The sequence below is a fragment of the Paramisgurnus dabryanus genome, chromosome 15, assembly GCF_030506205.2.
Source record: "Paramisgurnus dabryanus chromosome 15, PD_genome_1.1, whole genome shotgun sequence".
NCBI lineage: Eukaryota > Metazoa > Chordata > Actinopteri > Cypriniformes > Cobitidae > Paramisgurnus > Paramisgurnus dabryanus.
Window position 1 is genome coordinate 22,348,855 of NC_133351.1, and position 18,003 is coordinate 22,366,857.

The following is an 18,003-nucleotide window of genomic DNA, read 5'->3' on the forward strand; positions in this document are numbered from 1 at the left end:
CTCCTCACTATCTGCTAGCTGGCTGTCCTCTGAACACAATGTAAAAAACGCGGTCTCTGTAGACAGCCCAGGCTTCGCAAACTGCGACAAAAACAAAGTGGTCAAACCTACCACCACGAAACTTAACAAAGCGTTCCAGCCAATAAACGTCAAGATGGATTTGGGAGTGGTGGTTGGGCGCGTTCATGACTCGTTCAGAAAGCAAGGAAGGGAGGGGTTAGCTACACTTCGAACGTCAAGAAGAAGGGATGTCACACAGATTCGCTTAGAGCGCCTTTAAGTTCAGGCTGAATCGATTTAGCTCAAGTTCTATTACAGTTTTTTTCGATTGCTAAACAACAGTGGGCACAACTGGAGCTACATGTGCAAAACTCTAACTACAGTCTGCAATACCAAAAGTCACCTGAGCTAAACTGTACATATCACCTGCAAAACTCACTCCAACCAACACAACTCTAAACACATGACTCAAAACAGCTTAGTGCAGCCAAACACTAAACACAACCCTCACTGAGATAACACACACTGTCACTCACAACACACTGAGAGGAAAAACACTAACATCAAACACCAATACACAAAATACTAACTTTTTATCTTTACAGTTTCAACAATTTCAGTGACGTCATACAAAGTAATGTTTTCTTCAAATAATTATTTATTTATTGATTGATTTATCACATGATTTATTGAAATTTTTAGAACAGAACAATTCTTTAAGGTAAATGAAAATTAGCAGTTTGCTTCAATAGTTTGTAGTAATTTATGGAATTACAGTAATGAGAAAAAAAGGTAGAAATTAAAAGTACATACTGTAATTCAAACAAATAAATGAGGGGCTAATCCTGCCTCTCTCTAGCATCAGGCCACTACCTGCCCTGCCCCCTCACTCAAACTGATTTTGCCAAGTGGTTGATGTCCTCAGGGCAACATTATGTTAACCCTGGAACAACATTTCAATCAACCAATCAGATTTCAGAAATAAGATTATAGTTTGTTTTACGTAAATTTAAGCTTACAACCAAGATTAGCTGTTTCTGGACCATTGTTTTTTACTTATCATGTCCCTCTGATTTTAGGGTTTGGTTATGGTTAGGGTTGGGGTTTGGGGTAGGTTGGGGTATGTTGCCCTGAGGACATCAACCACTTAGCAAAATCAGGAGAGCTCTTCTGCTTCCACAAACCCGTCATTTCCTAAATTTGTCTTTCTGAGCTATACCTATCATAATTTATATATATATATATATATATATATATATATATATATATATATATATATATATATATATATATATATATATATATATATATATATGAAATTGGAATTTATATTTATATGAAATTGCAATCAGCAGTGTTTGAAAGGCACAAGACTGAAATCAATTGTGTTTTGAATGTGTGGTTCACAGTTTTGACAGCAGTGTGTTAGCATTTGAACAAAGTGCTGTAAATCCACAGTGTTGTGCAGGTTGTGTTTAAAGTCATGGGATAAGTGTGTAGAGTTTTGAAAACTGTGTTCAAGCAATGAAAAATGAACTAGAGTTTGGTCCACATGAACTGCTGCTGTGCAGACTGTAGTTAGAGTTTTGCACATGTAGCTCCAGTTGTGCCCACTGTCGTTTAGCAATCGGAAAAAACTGTAATGGGTGCCATTGTTACATAACAAAGCTGCGACCAAAAACTAAGGCAGCTGCCTCATGAGGCAATGACTTTGGCGGTATGAAGACAGCTTCGGGAAACACATTCGGACAGACAACATAGGCAGCGTAACAGAATTCTGTATGAAATATAAACAGAGAGCACCTTTGTGATAACTAATCCCATATTTGAAAACTACAATACTAATTTCTCACTAGAAATGAAATCAAATGGTGTAGAAAGTGAAACTATAACCTTATTTACATTAAATTTGTGCTTCAGCCGCTTTCTTGGGCGCCATTTTTTTTATTTTTATTGAGCCAGTGTCGACCAATCACATTCCCCGCCCACGCATAGAATTGTTAAGTTATCCGTTATCTCAGGAGACAGGAAATAATTTTAGAGATTTCGGACACAGCCCAAGGATACTGCATCTTGAGTTGAGTTAAGCATGTACTGTAGGTTGGTGACTAAGTCATGTGTTTATATTTGGTATTCTGTTGTTTGTGTTACTTGTTTTTAAGCTTTTTGGATTGGGGCAAATGTTTGATGACAATATGCTTTTAAACATAAAGCTCTTTAATTTCTAAAAACCAAGGAAAATTAGATTTTTCATTTATATGGCCTCTGTGAACATCGCAAAAACATCTGCTAAATGCCATTGTAAAATCTATCAGGAAAGGAATATATTGCAGATGAGCAAACATTAGATTTGTCATAAAATAATCATTTGGACAAAAATATACATATTGAATAGCTGCGTCAGCAATGTACTGCGCTACAGGGCAAGTGCGAAGATACACAAAACTGAAACTGCTCATATCATCACACTGTAAGGTTGCCAAAATGAGCACTAGTGTTAAAACTTTTCAGATTTTAAGTAAAAACTTTTGCGGAAAAAATATATTCCTTGTATTCAAGAAATTTATCTAAAACATCTAAAAGGTTTTATGATGTGCTGCATTCCTGAACCTTTAGCTCTTTTGGACTATAACAGGGTTGGTTATGTAGCATGAAGAACCAGAGCAGATGCTCCATCACGATGAGATGTCCACTGACAATTACAATCATTTTTCATAGCTCATTTCCCATAGAATGATGAGAGAAACTGCACACATTGCTCTCCATTATTAATAGAGGTGCTTTATGTAACTAGAATATTTTTTCCTGGTTGCTTGTATCACAGAAATACTGCAAATTTTCCTATAATTAGTAAAATTCAAACAGAATCAACCATATAATTATTTCCATTATGTAGTTTAAATGAAAGAAAATGAACGTACAGCTGTCCAACTTTGCAATAAAGTGTTTTCTGCGTTGAGCAGCTGCAATGACTGTTAATTCTACAGATGTAGGTTGAGCGTTAAACTCAGAGGAATTTTAATTTAAAATGTAAAACTTTTCCAAATCAAGCAATTAAATTACCCATAAGATGATAAAATTCAAAGTGATAACCTGACATTTCATTTACCGCATTTTATTGTAGTATTTCTTGCCACCATTATGTAAATTAAAAAATGAACGCCTCCTCGTTGGTGCTTAGCAGAATGTGAGGGGCTTATGAGGAGAAAATGGTAAATCAAAGCCATGGCAGGTGTACATCTTATTACTTAAGAAGGAACCGTAGAGATAACGTTTCTTTCTTCTGGTCTGACTCACGTAGCTGTTTCCTGCTAGGCTGACTGCACACTGACAAGCTCCCGCCGGCTTCTCTCTCCCTCTGATCTTACACTATGACAGGTTAGCTCAGAGCCTGTATTTGTTTTGTGTCTAAATCTGTATTTCCACCATAGAGCGAGGCGAACAGGGTCGGCTTAAAGTGTACAGAACGCCACATTGCTATTTGCCACTAGCTGCGAATGGATGCTTAGCAGGTGAGAGTTAAAATTGTTGCAAAAAAGCTTTGAGGTGAAATAAAAAATATTTTTTCAGATGAAAAAATTAAGTAATGATAATAACCCAATGCTCTCAGCATGCATTATCTATATATATCAAATACCTTCACTTCAAATCCAATTAATTTTAGCCTTAGGCCTTTTTAGAAATAGCAGATATAAATATCAGTTTGTTGGCTGAATCCGCTAAACGCCATATCATTTTTTCAGCAAAGTCCTCTAAGTGCACAGAAGATGAATTGGATGAACGACGGAATGCAAAATGAACATATTTCACATTCAAACTTCAGTTTCTTAATGTTTACGTTCTGACTTCTATTATTTGTGCAATGTTTCTAGTTTTGCAGCTCACTATGTCTTGTCCAAACTCCAAAGAAGTGTTTTATTTTAAGGGAAGTTTTTGCCTGTAGCTTGCATGCATTTACTTTTTGTAAAAAAGTCTGCAGCTACAGACAGTAAAAAAAAAAAAAACATTTGGCCAAAGTGACTTTTGTGAAAAATTTGGTGCTTAACCTAAACACAAGAGCCTGATAAAAACTGCACATTTACAAGAAAACATGTCAGACACACTTAGAGGGTTTTGCATCTATTCTAAACTCCTCATATAGTTTTAAAATGTATTTTATCAACCAGCATCACTGGCCTGTTAAAAGAAATGGTCAAACTGTGTCACAGTGGCAGTTCAAATATATATATGTACCATCTCCTATGTACCATCTCCTATTTGGTACAGATGTGTATACATTTAGTACCTTTGAGATACCAATATGTCTGAGGTACTAAGTGAAAAGTTTATTTACCATGTTTTTTGGTGTATTGATTACTTATAGCAAACCCATGGTTTTATAACAGTAACCATGGTTTAACAATGGTTTTTGAAAACCATGGTTATTTTTTGGTAACCATCTTTTTACTACAGTAACCATGTTTTTTTTTTAAGGTCTGTTCTTTCTGTGTTTTTGAAGCTTTGATGTGTTAACAGTGCCCAATATAACATGTGTTCATGTTTCACGTGTAAAAAGACTTACTTATCTGCATACCTTTGTTTTCACTGTCCTCAAAACGGGCTGATGTTTTCCATTTTTTATGAAGTCCCTCCTTCAGAAATACGTAATGAGTTCTGATTGTGTAGTTTGTTTAGTGTGTTGTGATTCGATACCAGCTTAGCTTGCCGTTAAGCTTAGCTGGCAACTGACGTATTCCTGTGGGCGGAGTATAGTCAAAAAACTATTCTAGTGACGTAATTAAAGCAGGAAGTAGGGCTGTAGTTTAAACCGGGCGTTCGCTGTACTCATTTTACAGGTATTTATGCTATTATAGCAACATTACACACTAACTAGCATTTAAAAATGGGATCAGAAAGAATATGACCTTTTACTGTAGTAAAACCATGGTTAATTTTTGTAAGTGTTATGCCCAAGTAAAAAGCTATATTACATATTTTGACAATTTTTTTCTGACAGTATTGAAAACCATGACGGTGGTCGTCTTCCAATGTTATAAGTTTTGGCTATGCTACTCCACCAGCATCAAACCAGCTTTTAAGCAGGGTTATGATGTCCGATTGCCTCCTTTAAAATGCTCTTAATAGTGAATGTCACTTCTGAATCATTTATTGTGTGGCCGTTTAGTTGATTTCATCCATGATTCAAACGATGTTGAGCACTACCTTTCAAGAGTTAGCCTTCAATTTCAGATTCACATAAATGAATGTGATTCTGTGAATCTGTCAAGCATTGGTCTTATCACAGAAAAACTGTCTCTTATAAAACATTCCTCTTCTCTCAACAGCTACTGTATTGAACTTTTTCTATTGAATGTGGAGTGCTTTGGGAGGACCGTGGACAGCCCTTCAGACGGGATGCATTAATGTGAGAGTGGTCAGTGAGCAATTGCTGATCATGGAGGATGATAAAGAGCAGGAGACGACTACTGAGCAGAAAAACTGGGGTGCAAATCTGGAGGACACAGTCTGCAGAGAGAGGTCAGTGACTGTCTACACCCTTTACTGATAGCGAGTTAAGGCAGCCAGTGGTATTTCAGGACAAACAAAGTTGTTTAGAGGACAATTTGAAACAACAGCTATAGACAAATCCAGGACCAAAGCTTAAGTTTTTGCTTATAACAGCACAGCCTTCAAGAAGAGCACAAGTTTAGTTTATACTAGCGGCTTATTACAACCCAACAACATTTTCTAGGTTAATTTAAACCAACGGTTGAGCTTGTCCATATTTTACCCAGCTATGGGCTAAATCAACCAAGCATTTATTCAGGTTAATGCCAGTGCAAAACAATGTAACTTATTAAACATATCAATTATTTCTCAAAAGTGGGTGCAGAAATGTAGTAGTTATAATGGCATAGGAATAATGGTTGTTACTGTATATGAGTGCTCACATTCGTGGGACAAAGAGATGTATTGATCAGGTAATATGCAAATCAACTAATCCACACAACATCTTTGTTATCTCGGCTTTGGTGTACTGTACGGACATTTCAGGGACAATCTTATCTCTCGCTGCAGGATAGCCTCTTCTTATGTAGTCAATAAAAGCTTTTCACATTGGCCACGTGCAGCTAAATATGGTTTCACTCCTAATTATATTTGGGGTAATGACACTGACAGCGTATATGACATGCCTGTGCTTTTTTCTGGTGTGGCACTAGAAAATCCGAGACGGAGGTATGTTTTATTTTCTGACGCCAAATTTCTCTGACCATCCAAGTATACACTTTAATCAGTTTGTGTATTCCCTAAGAATCAAACCAATCTTGGCTTTGCACCATGCTCTACCAGTTCATGATATATCAGTTTAGCAATTTTAAATTGTATTGATGAGATATCTTACAGTGCCCGGTATAAGTCATTACCAAGTGAAACCTTGCCCTGCCCTGGAAGCCATTCCCTGTGCGATTTCCACATCCAGCTTATCACGTTTATGGGCAGGTGCACGGCTGCCCTCTGCAAATTAAACGTGGACTAATTTCATATTGATTAATGCAGATGCCTTCTTTTTGGCTCATATTTACTACCTGGAGCCTATTTTGGCGAAAATTACCCGTGCCATTTCAGTGCACAAGGCAGCCCTTTCCAATAAGGTACTGGCTCATGTGTCAACTGGGGCTCCAAAAGTACCGCTCTGCCTGCAGGAAGCACTAAAGCTTTTAATTGCCTTCTGTGCAAATGGCCCTTTTGTATTTTATCAAGAGTCGGGAAACTTGGGCCTGCCTGAAGTCTCTCTATGTTTGTGCGTAAGAAAAAGACGAAAGATTGACAGAGAGAAGAAGTTAAAAATGTCTTGAAATTTTGTGTTTTAGTTGTTCTTACATTTGCCATCTCCTACAGCAGTATTTCCTCGAAGAAGTAATGTCTTCGCTGTGTACAAGTACCTGGAAATAAACAGCCTCTCGTCACCTTCTTCTCTGCTTTTTCTTTTAAAGCATTTACTCCAGTACTGTAGACGATAACCTGGAGTGCAGCGATAAACAATCAAAGTGCAGCTTCAGTGGAAACGATTGCGGCCAGTATCCCAGCCTGAGATGGGAGCCATTATTAACGCCAGCCCTGTCCTGACAATGCTATTTTCTGGAAGGTAATTGCAGATTCAGATCTCGGAGAGAGCCTGACTAGGAGTAAATGCCACCTCTTTAATTATTGTCTCCTCTACGTCCCCTGTATTGAGTGTCAGAGATGTCTATCGGCCAGCAGGATCTTGGGTAAAATGACTCTAATAGGAAATGACCAGTGTCTGTGAGCCTGTCAAAGATTAGAAGCGACAATTCTAATTGATAACAGCAGAATTCCCTGGATGGATGAATGGGAAAGTCACTTTGGAGCAAACCTAATTGGAGTGATTTGTTTCTAAATCACTGAATAATTTCCCATTGATGCAAACCTCAGGTGCATTTTAAAATCTTTAGGTTTTTATGACTTCAGATGTTCACAGCTTGTCCTTTTAATTCAGCAGTTTTATGCCAATACAGTATTTTCAGATTTAAGAAGGTAATTTTCTTTTAAATAAAAAATTACAGTACATTTCAGTTTTTAGTGTTTAAAGCTCACATAACACACGCTGTTTCTGCTTATCTCATGTTAATCTCGGGTACCTATAGATAGAGAATTACATCCTTAATATATCCAAAGTCTTTAGTTTTATTATAGACAGATCAGCATTACTTATTACTTAAGCTCCTAGAGGCGTACCACGGGTGAAGTGGGTCACGAGCAAGCAACACACAAAACATTATTCCAATATCTCTGGATAACTTATGATTCACATGTTCGTGTTGTTTACTTTATATGTACTTAAGCGCGATTGCCAACAAAACATAGACAATTGATGCAGTTTTACTTATCGCCTGCGACTAATGACCCGGTTGGGACCGTCCTATTTCAACGAAATCCAGGGTTAAACAAACAAAAATGCACAACTTTGCTGCTACCCTGGATAAACAAGCTATATCCATTGTTTCCATACGGCTGGGTTTTTTTTTGGGAGGCTTTAATTTTCCTCACAATCAACAACACACTTCTTTGGTGAGGTTAATTTCATGTCAGCTTTTTATTGGTGTGTGTGCTATTCCTGTTAAAGTGCCCATATAAGAACTTCCACTGTACTTTCGCCACTAAAATTGTTACGTATGAATCTTTTATGTTCGAAAAAATTTTCAGAAACTTGTACAAACCCTGGCGAAGTGCATTCGGCACAGAAATACTCTGTCATACGTCCAACTGCTTTTTTTGACAATTTGCCCATGTTTAGCATAAGGGAATCCAAATCATAAACATTGTTAAGATGTCATAATGCATAAAAATTGGTTTTCTCAGTTGTCGCTGGGACAGGAGAAATACAGACTTCAGTGTTGCACTTCCTTCTTTCAATGATGTAAAAATCATCATTTTGCATCATTGAAAGAAGGAAGTGCAATATCTTTGTTGAAGGAGTGAGACTACAAACACCCCTTTTCTCTGTCAAATAGGCACCAAATTCTAAATGTATGTTACATTTCGACTACAAATATGACACACTTTTAATAAAGATTAATGTTTCTACGGGTGAAATGCTCCTTTAACAAATAATTGCTATTACATTTATGCATTAGATAAGTGACTTACATTGCATTCAAGGTATACTTTGGTAACACTTTATTTTACGACCCGCAAAGTACCGCGTAATTAAACCGAATTTACAGCGTACCTATTTGTAACAACAGAGTACCTCTAAAGTACGTACTTGTAGTTATAAGGGAATAATATTTTAAGTTTGGGGTAATAAGGGGGTAAGAATATATGGAAAATTATTCTCTAAGTATTTCATAACTACAGGGTACCTATTGTAATATTACGTGGTATGTATGACTTACGTCTATGGGTAATATGGTCTATGTGTAATATGTTTTTTTTTTTCATATTTGCTACTTACCTGATGAAGTGTTTTGTATAGCCTACAGTTGATGTCTACAAGCCACGTCGGCAAATAAAATCTAACACACAATAAAGATAATAGCAACTTGTACCTCTTTGATCTGTATATGTATACAGGAGTTACCAGGTAACTCTTATATTTGCGGGCTGTAAATTGAAGTGGGGCTTATTCCCCGATTGTTCTGTGTATGTACCAGGTAACTCTTATATTTGCGGGCTGTAAATTGAAGTGGGGCTTATTCCCCGCTTGTTCTGTGTATGTACCAGGTAACTCTCATATTTGCGGGCTGTAAACTAAAGTGGTGCTTTGTTCACCTCTTGTTAATAAATGTTATAGGGTAAATACCATAAACATACAGAATATTGTTATTTTTATTTTAAAACAACTTATTTCAAAACATCTTTAAAACAATAACACTATAATTAAGCCAACACTTAATGTTTATTATCACATAACTTTTATTTAAAATAAAAAGTCATGACAATTTTTCATTGTTTTTGCGGCTTGGCTTCCTCTGTTGGTGTTCTTGTCCACTCGGATGATGAGTTGATGTCGTCTCACAAATGCTGTTCTGCATTACATATAAAAAACATAAATGAAAGCCTTCAGTAAATGTTTCTTCACTGTGCCTTGACAGAAACAGAGTTTTCTAAGCCAGTTACGTTTATAAATTTTAGGCTTACTTATGTGCTAGCTAACCTGCTACCGTTAGCTAGCAACTTTCTTGAAAAACATTGTTTGAAATGCGTGAGTCATGTATTAACAAAACCAGTCACCTTATTCAGCATGCGGAACCTGCTAACATCACTCGCAGCCGTACTCCACAGTGTAGAACGTTTTTAAAACCTCTTAAAGAAATTTCACCTCAGGATCGCGTTCCAGCAAACCTCCTGCAGACGACCGCGCGCTCTACACCTGCGCAGTAGTCTACGCATGTAGTCGTCTTTTGCTTTAGCGGGAGCTGATATCTGCTGTTGTTTCATTCTGGTTTGCCATTGCATAAATTATATTTGGCTAAAATACTTGTGTTTACAGTAAATAAATTGCAAAGCACCACTTCAAATATGTCCGCAAATGTAGGAGTTTCCTGGTAAATAGGGAATAAGTTGCTATTTTTATTGTACTTACCTTAAAAAAAGATAACCACATTAAATCAGCTTGACTTTTGTTATTAAAAGCAAGTAATATAGGCTACTAAAATAAAAGTGATATGCTGTTATATTTATTTGCCGATGTGGCTCGTAGACATTGACTGTATACAACATTCAGTAGTCAATATGAAAAATTCACAATAAAAAATAAATAAAACATAATTTCCCCATAGACTTGACTAAGTCATACATACCACGTAATATTACAATAGGTACCCTGTTGTTATAAAATACTTAGAGTATAAATAATTTATAATTCTTCATATTCTTACCCCCTTATTACCCCAAACTTAAAATATTATTCCCTTAAGGTTACCTACCCTGTTGTTACAAATAGGTACGCTGTAAATTCGGTTTAATTACGCGGTACTTTGCGGGTCGTAAAATAAAGTGTTACCTATACTTTTTATCAGTATGCTTGTTCCTTAAGTTCAAACCATGATCTTTGAACTGCTAACAGAATGTTGTACCAACTGAGAATGCCAAGTTATCATGACCTACACTACATTACATTAAAGTGCACCTATTTCATTGCTAAAAACACAGTTATTTTTTTGTGTAATTGGTATAATACAATATGTTTGTGAGGTTTATGGTTAAAAACACATTATTATTATTTTTCACATCATTATTTTCCACAAACCGTACATTTTGTAGCTCCAGATATCTTGCCTTCCTCAAGCGCCATGATTTTGTACAAAACTCTTTGATCTAAAAGCTTTGTGTCCCTGATTGGCCAGCTAATTTTTACCTTGTGATTGGCCTGAATACCTCTGACCAGGGGCGTGCACGGGGTGGTACTGCCCCCCCTGGAATATGATTGCCCCATCCAATCTCATTGGGCTAGCTAGATTCACTGTCAACCTGAAAATGCCCACCAGAGTGCTGTCAATCACTTTTTGATTTGAGACTCGCGCACACGCAAAGAAGTGGGCACGCCGCCACAGAATCAACACTGGCACAAATCAAATAGATTTTTCATGATTACCATTTACATTTTTATTTTACTATTTAAAACGGCTTCATTCGCTGTTGCAAGCGCTCAGTGGTGCTTCTCTCTCATGCGCATGCTTTCTCCCTCTCATGCTGGTTCTTGGTCCCCCCTGTGCCCCCCATTTATAAAATCCTGGAATCGCCCCTGCCTCTGACCTCAGCCTGAAATGTGACCCTCCTTACCATGTTTGAAAGATTCGCTCACAATGCAATGCTAACAGGAGTTAACTTACAGGCTATGAGTCAAAGCGGGAGGAATTATGATAATGTCAGTCTTGTCTACATCACCAATCCCAGGAAGTAAACTATTGCCTACAATCCGTGTGTTTGTTAGTCTAGGAAAAGAGATTTACATTGGAGACGATAACTCATGTCATCGTTTATTTAGGGTTTGTACCTTTTGCATATGTACTTATACACACTTACACACCAAAGGAAATGTAAAATCGGGAATCAGACAATAGGTGCTCTTTACACCAAAAGTTTCTTTCTAATTTAGTAAATGCTCTTATAGGTTGTGTTTAAGAGGAGTGACCACAAAATATACAATATTGTCATATGAACTGGAGGACATTTTCGGTAAATGTGATTGTATATTTTAGAAAAGGCCTTGAGGTGTGCTATTGCTTACATACTGCACAGAAGAACTGATTAATCATTTTATTGATTCATTGAAGTTGAGAAGCGTGTGTGCGTTTTCTGCATAATTAAGCTATGCAATCACACAACACGCAGTAGTGCACAGTTAAGCTAATCAATAGAGCAACACACGGAAATACTTCAACATAATGGCTGTTCAATACGGCGCATGTTTAACGCTCAATATTTGTGCACCTCAATGTTTCTATCACTTAAACAGGTTAGAAAATGAATAGCATAGTACACCGTGCTATATTTGCGTTAGCTTCCAACATAGCTTTTTATCCGTTTGGAGTTCAGGAAAATCCATCTTGTCTGTCTGTCAGTTGTAAGAAATATGGTGCTCTTTTCCAAGTATTCTCATAATACCTGACATTCTGTTTGGTGCTGAGATGGGCCCATGCAGCAGATCCCAAATATCCTGCTAATGTTGAAATGACAAAACAATAACAACATTTGTCTTCTGTCTGTAGGTATTGACATAGCATCACAGGTGCCAAATGGTTTTGTGTTGTGAAGTGTGTCTCGGAGATATCTCAAAGCTCATGAGCTACCGGGATGCTGTTACAGATGTGCTTTTCATAGCTAATGTTTGACTCTGAGCATCAACCACCACAACCGATGATGGACAGAACTCATAAAGTTAGCCGTAGGGTTGTCAATTGATAAAGCGTATTTACACTTTGCCCCAAAAGCGGAAAGGGTTGTTTCTGGTTTCATTATAATCACGTTCCTATTGTATTTTTTATAGCAGCTTATTTTCATAAGCAACAACTACTTGATAATCAATAAATAATTTAAAAAACATTTCGAGTCAAGAACATCTATATGTGCTCAGCTTAAAAGTCAATCCTATAAACCGTTTCTGTGTTCACATATAGGAATTAAAGACTTATTTTAACTCCTGTCTTCAAAGGTCAGCATTCACCTCTTATTCAATAAAAATTTACTGACCTTGTCACCTACTTTGTATAGTTTGTGGAAGAGCAAATTAAGATTCAGGGCCAGGGTAATGGGAATGTGTTTTAATTTCCGTGTGACATTAAGATGTTTGTGCCCCACAGGCATGTGGTGGAGCGGAGAGCCGGTGTGCCCTCCCCCAGCTTCATGTTTTACTAACACTGCAGTCACAGAGAAAGATCAAACAAGCTGTTCAACTCATCAAGGGGGAGACACTGGAAATATAACTCGAACTGGGGGGTGATTTTTTTATTTTGTCGCATAATAATGCCCTTTTCTCTTTCGTTAGAAGCATCATTTTATAATTTTAATAGCCTTATAGTCAATATTTAAGATATTAAAGTTAGGTCTTATTTTATAGTTTGTTATTCCATACCAGTGTCATTGGCATTAATCTGTTAACAAATGTAACAGTTATAATAAGTAAACAATACCAGAGGCTGTGCTGAATCGTAGAATAAGTCATATTTATGATCAAATACCTTATTGCGTTTATAAAATGGTTTTCACACAATACAAACATTGAAGAAAAATATGTAAAAAAGCAACTTTCATGAAGTAAAATCATAAAAACATTCCTTGCTTGAAAAAATTGTGCCTGACCGACTGTGAACCATATATTTATTACTCAGACTAATTTCATGGAAAGTCATGTTATAGTCATGCAAAATTTGATTAATTTATTTGTGTCCATGGCACGAAATTTGACTTTTTTATGCATTGAGCACGAATGTCCTTTTTATGTTACTCTCATGAATTTCTATAAATAGTTTTTCGTACGTTGCACGACTTTCTTTTTGTTTCATTGTATGCATTATTTTCTCATAGTTTTTTCCTATAAATCTAAACCCAACCCCAAGCGACAATGATTTAAAAATTGTAAGAAAAAAGAGAAAACAATACATAAAATAACACGAAAAAGAAAGCCATGCAACGGACACAAAAACTATTTATAGAAATTATATAAATATATATAAAATATAATATTTATATTAAATTCATGCCAGTTACACAAAGAAACCATTCGTGCTCAGGGCACGAAATATTGCTGAATTTTGTGCTATGGACACGAATAAATTAATCAAATTTTGTGTGACTATAACACGACTTTCTGTGAGATCATGTTGGTATAACTAGATACAACATTCAACCGAACCATATATGTAGACAATCCCGCAATTTAATAACATTTCTGATGCATACGTCACTCACAGCTTTTCAGTATACAAGTTTTATCCTTTGGTAGTTAAATCTTGTAGAGATATTAATTTATGAAAAAAAGGAAAACTTTTCACAGTCAAGGATGTGTTGCTTTTGTATACTTAATATACAGTAACTTTTTAATGCGGCGTTCAATAATGCTTTCGTCTTGGTGTACTGTGTAAGCAAATGTTTGGGTCTACACAGCAGCACGTAACATTTGATAAATATAGCCTACAGTAGTACGGTTGTCGGCGCACAGTCAGCTTGCTTGCTCTCGGGCTTGGCAGGGTTCCCAGATTTTTGCCACATAAATATCTAATCTATCCCAATTACTTATTCCCAAATACCAAAACCTTACATAAATAAAATAATATCACCTTAAAGGGGTCATAGCATGAAAATGTTAGCATTGCCACTTTGTAGGTTTGAGCAAAAATGTGTCGTTTTGGGTGTGTTTTTTAAAATGCAAATGAGCAGATGTGCAAACACTGATCACAATGATGGTGGTTTGTTGTAATTCAAACTCAATTGTGCTGTCAAGTCCTTCTTTTCTCTCTCTTTCTCTCTGCACTAAATGGCAGTGCAGTGGTTGGATAGTGCAGATTAAGGGGGCGGTATTATTCTAATAAGATATCCTTATGACATCATAATGAAGGCCAAATTTCAATGACCTATTTTTGCTCACACCTACAAAGTGGCAATGCTAACATTTTCATGCAATGGCCCCTTTAATATTTACAGCAGGTGAACAAAATCTGCAAGAAAAACATTCATGTCAACAGTTTTAACAGTTTTAAGTAACCCAATTCCAAAAACCGCCAACTTAGCAAAACACTGGGTTTCATACCGCCTTGGACCGTTTCAATATGGCAGATGATTTACATATAACAGCCCATAAAAACAGCTGCTAATGACATATAGCAGCACTTCACAGCATAGATAGTTATAATACACCCCAGTTATACTATGTAAATAAAACACAGCTATCGACCAATCAGAATCAAGGACTACAACTAACTGTTATGAAATAGTACTAAATAGTTCAAACTTGTGCTTAATGCAGTGGTTCTCCAACTGGGGTCTGGGGCCGAGATGATGCCAGGGGGCCCCAGTTTTATGACATTTTATAAAAACACATTAATTTATCATGAATTCTGTGTAATTATTCTAAAGAATAATTTAATACTTTGTTTAATTAAAATGTTAAGTTTGAGAACTGTCTTTGTGGGGGCAGCGAAGGAATGCACCGTACACAAGGGGGGTCGCACGCCGAAAAAGTTTGAGAACCACTGGCTTAATGTACTGTATCTGTTCTTGTCATAACATTGCATTGCAATGTATCTTAGTTATATCAGCATAAGCTTTTCTTCAATACTGTGGGATTTACTGTTCCTTCATCGGCGTATACCAATGTTTACACTTTCCACTACAATGTAAGTCCACTGTGAAAATCCAAGTCCAGTATGTGTCCAGTTCAGTTCCAGCTATTCTTAAAATAAGACGCTTTTCCTTCTGCAGGGGCAACTAAGCATTATCTTGTTACCAGGCAACAACAATAGTGGTCTATAGTAAAAGGTCACAAGGTGATCCGAGACTCATTTTCTACCATTAGTCTCAAGAGTCAACATCGCAAACTTCAAATAAAGCAGTATTAAGGACATATGAAATGACGTTTTTTGTTTGTCTCAGAAAAATGCGTGAGCAAAAACCCAACAAACACAAGATGGGAGCGCCCCAAAAGATGTGTTGTTCACCATACAATTACGTTCAATGGAAAAACGTAATGTACTGGAAAAGAGGTTAATTTGATTAGATTTCACATTTTGTTGGTAATTAACTAAAGGTTTCAGATGGGCATTGTTGCCTAAAAAAATGAAAGAAAGCACGAAAGCAGAAAGAAACAATATTGATAGCTGTAAACGTATGTCAGGACTAAAATAAACAAAAGCAACATTACCAAAATGATGCAATTAATCATCAATGACAGAAGCTCATTACTCTAATGGGACAATAGTGACTGTTTAACAATAAGACAACCATGGCTAGTGTTTTGTTTAATCTAAATGATTTCTTCATAGTTGAAAATACAATAAGTCGGTTTGATTAGACAAGCTCACTTTGCACACCTCAAAGACCACATTATCCAAATGTAACACTTCACAGTACATGATTTCTTCTTACAAAAGGGACATTTTTATCTTTTTTTGGCAAATTCTGTCTACGCGTCACTCCAGTCTCGGGGATTTTCAGCATAATAACAAACACGTTCGGGGAGGACAGGAGCAAATAAGAAAAAGTTTCAGTCTAATTAATATGGAAGGCTTGGTGGCACATCAGCTCTTCCCGAGTCTGCTTTGACTTTCTCTATGTCAGTTCTTCCAACAGGAAGTTAATGATCCTGGCAACAAGATGAATCACTCCAGACATGGTGCAGAGCAGCTCTGACAAGCCAGCGAGACGACTCCTGACACCTGCTCGTGTCGAGCCGCAGTGAGAGAGAGCGAGCGAGAAAGACAGAGATGGAATAAGAAAGGCTTACCTGTTGGAGTTGAGCTCTGTCTGATGTCTGATCTAACCAGAGCAACCGGTTCAGTTCGGGATGAAATAAAATACTTTGAGAGGACTTGTGTGAAACATAAAGGCAGTTTAATGAGAAAGTGCATATTATTGATGTCAGGAAGAAAGACTCAGATCTTCTGAAGCAAAATCATGATAATAAGCATTTAGTTAACAAGGCTAGTGATGTGATCGACACGATCAAACTGAAGAAACACTGGTTCTTTAAAGAATAATTGTGTTTTTCACAGGATGGGACTGAAAAATGTAGATGTGTTTGGTCAACTACAGGCACTTTTGGCTTTGCAAAAGAAACTTTAACTCTCGTTATTTTAGTTTTAAACTCATTGATGTGGTACAGTACTAACATGGCTTTACCAAACCTGAAATATTTAGTCCTTGTTACATTAAGAGCTCTCTAAGATGTGTCCAAAAACATTCAAAGTGATATACGAGCCAAGGCCATCGGTGCTGGGGATCTCCAGTGAAGCATGCTAGGATCTATCATTTGGTCCTTTCATATTAATGATGAGATCATGATTTTGAGGGTCAGAGCAATACAGATAAAAGTGCAATGTCAGATATTTATTACTGTCACTATTTGAGCGTTCATAATTCTTACTGAAAATGATTTTTATTTTCTGTACCATCCTCTGTTTTATGCATCAAATGCACCACAGACTCTGGGTTTATTTACAAAAATGATGTATTTAATTAATATATTGAAATTAATTTATTTAAATGCAGTCTCATAAAACCAAATATTTGAGCATGGGAAACAAAAAACAATAAAAAGAAATTTTAGGTAATGAATAAATTACTCTTTGATTGTTTAAAATATAAAACGAAAACGAAAATTGTAACCAAAATGTACACTGTTGGTAATTCATGATGTAGACATACCATTTCTCTCTCATCAAAGGTCCAGCTACGGCTGTTTATCAGACACACATGAGGGTAATAAATGAATGGTATCTATCTGTAGGCACATGTTCAATCATTTAGATTACCTTATTTCCATGAGGAAGAGTTTAGTCATTAATAAGTAGTGTGGAGGACACAGTAGGATGCAGAATCCACCTGAGGAGAAGATAAAAAGTCACATTCACACTGCAAAATTTCAACAGTGACAACTGCATTTACTTACAGGTGAAAGTCTGAAATGTCATTCACAAAGCAGATTACAGTAGCAGGTGGAATACAGTCTGTATGAATGAGCAACCAAAGTCAAGGCCGTATTTTACTTGCATGTGACCCCTGTAACCATAGTGATGGATGAAATATTAAAGATTGCACCTTACTTGGAACAGAAGGTGTTATTTTAGCATTGGACTTACAACTTAAGCTGGGGACACACCTAATGATTTTTGGCAGATTATGAATGTAATTTGATCATAATGATTGATCATTAAATCATAACGTTTAAAATACTGTATTACAGTGCTTGTTTACTAAGGCTTGTTTGTTAATGTTTCGGACATGAATGAAAACTCAAAGCATGTGGCCTGTAAAGGAAAGCTAGGGTGAATTGTCCTTATATGG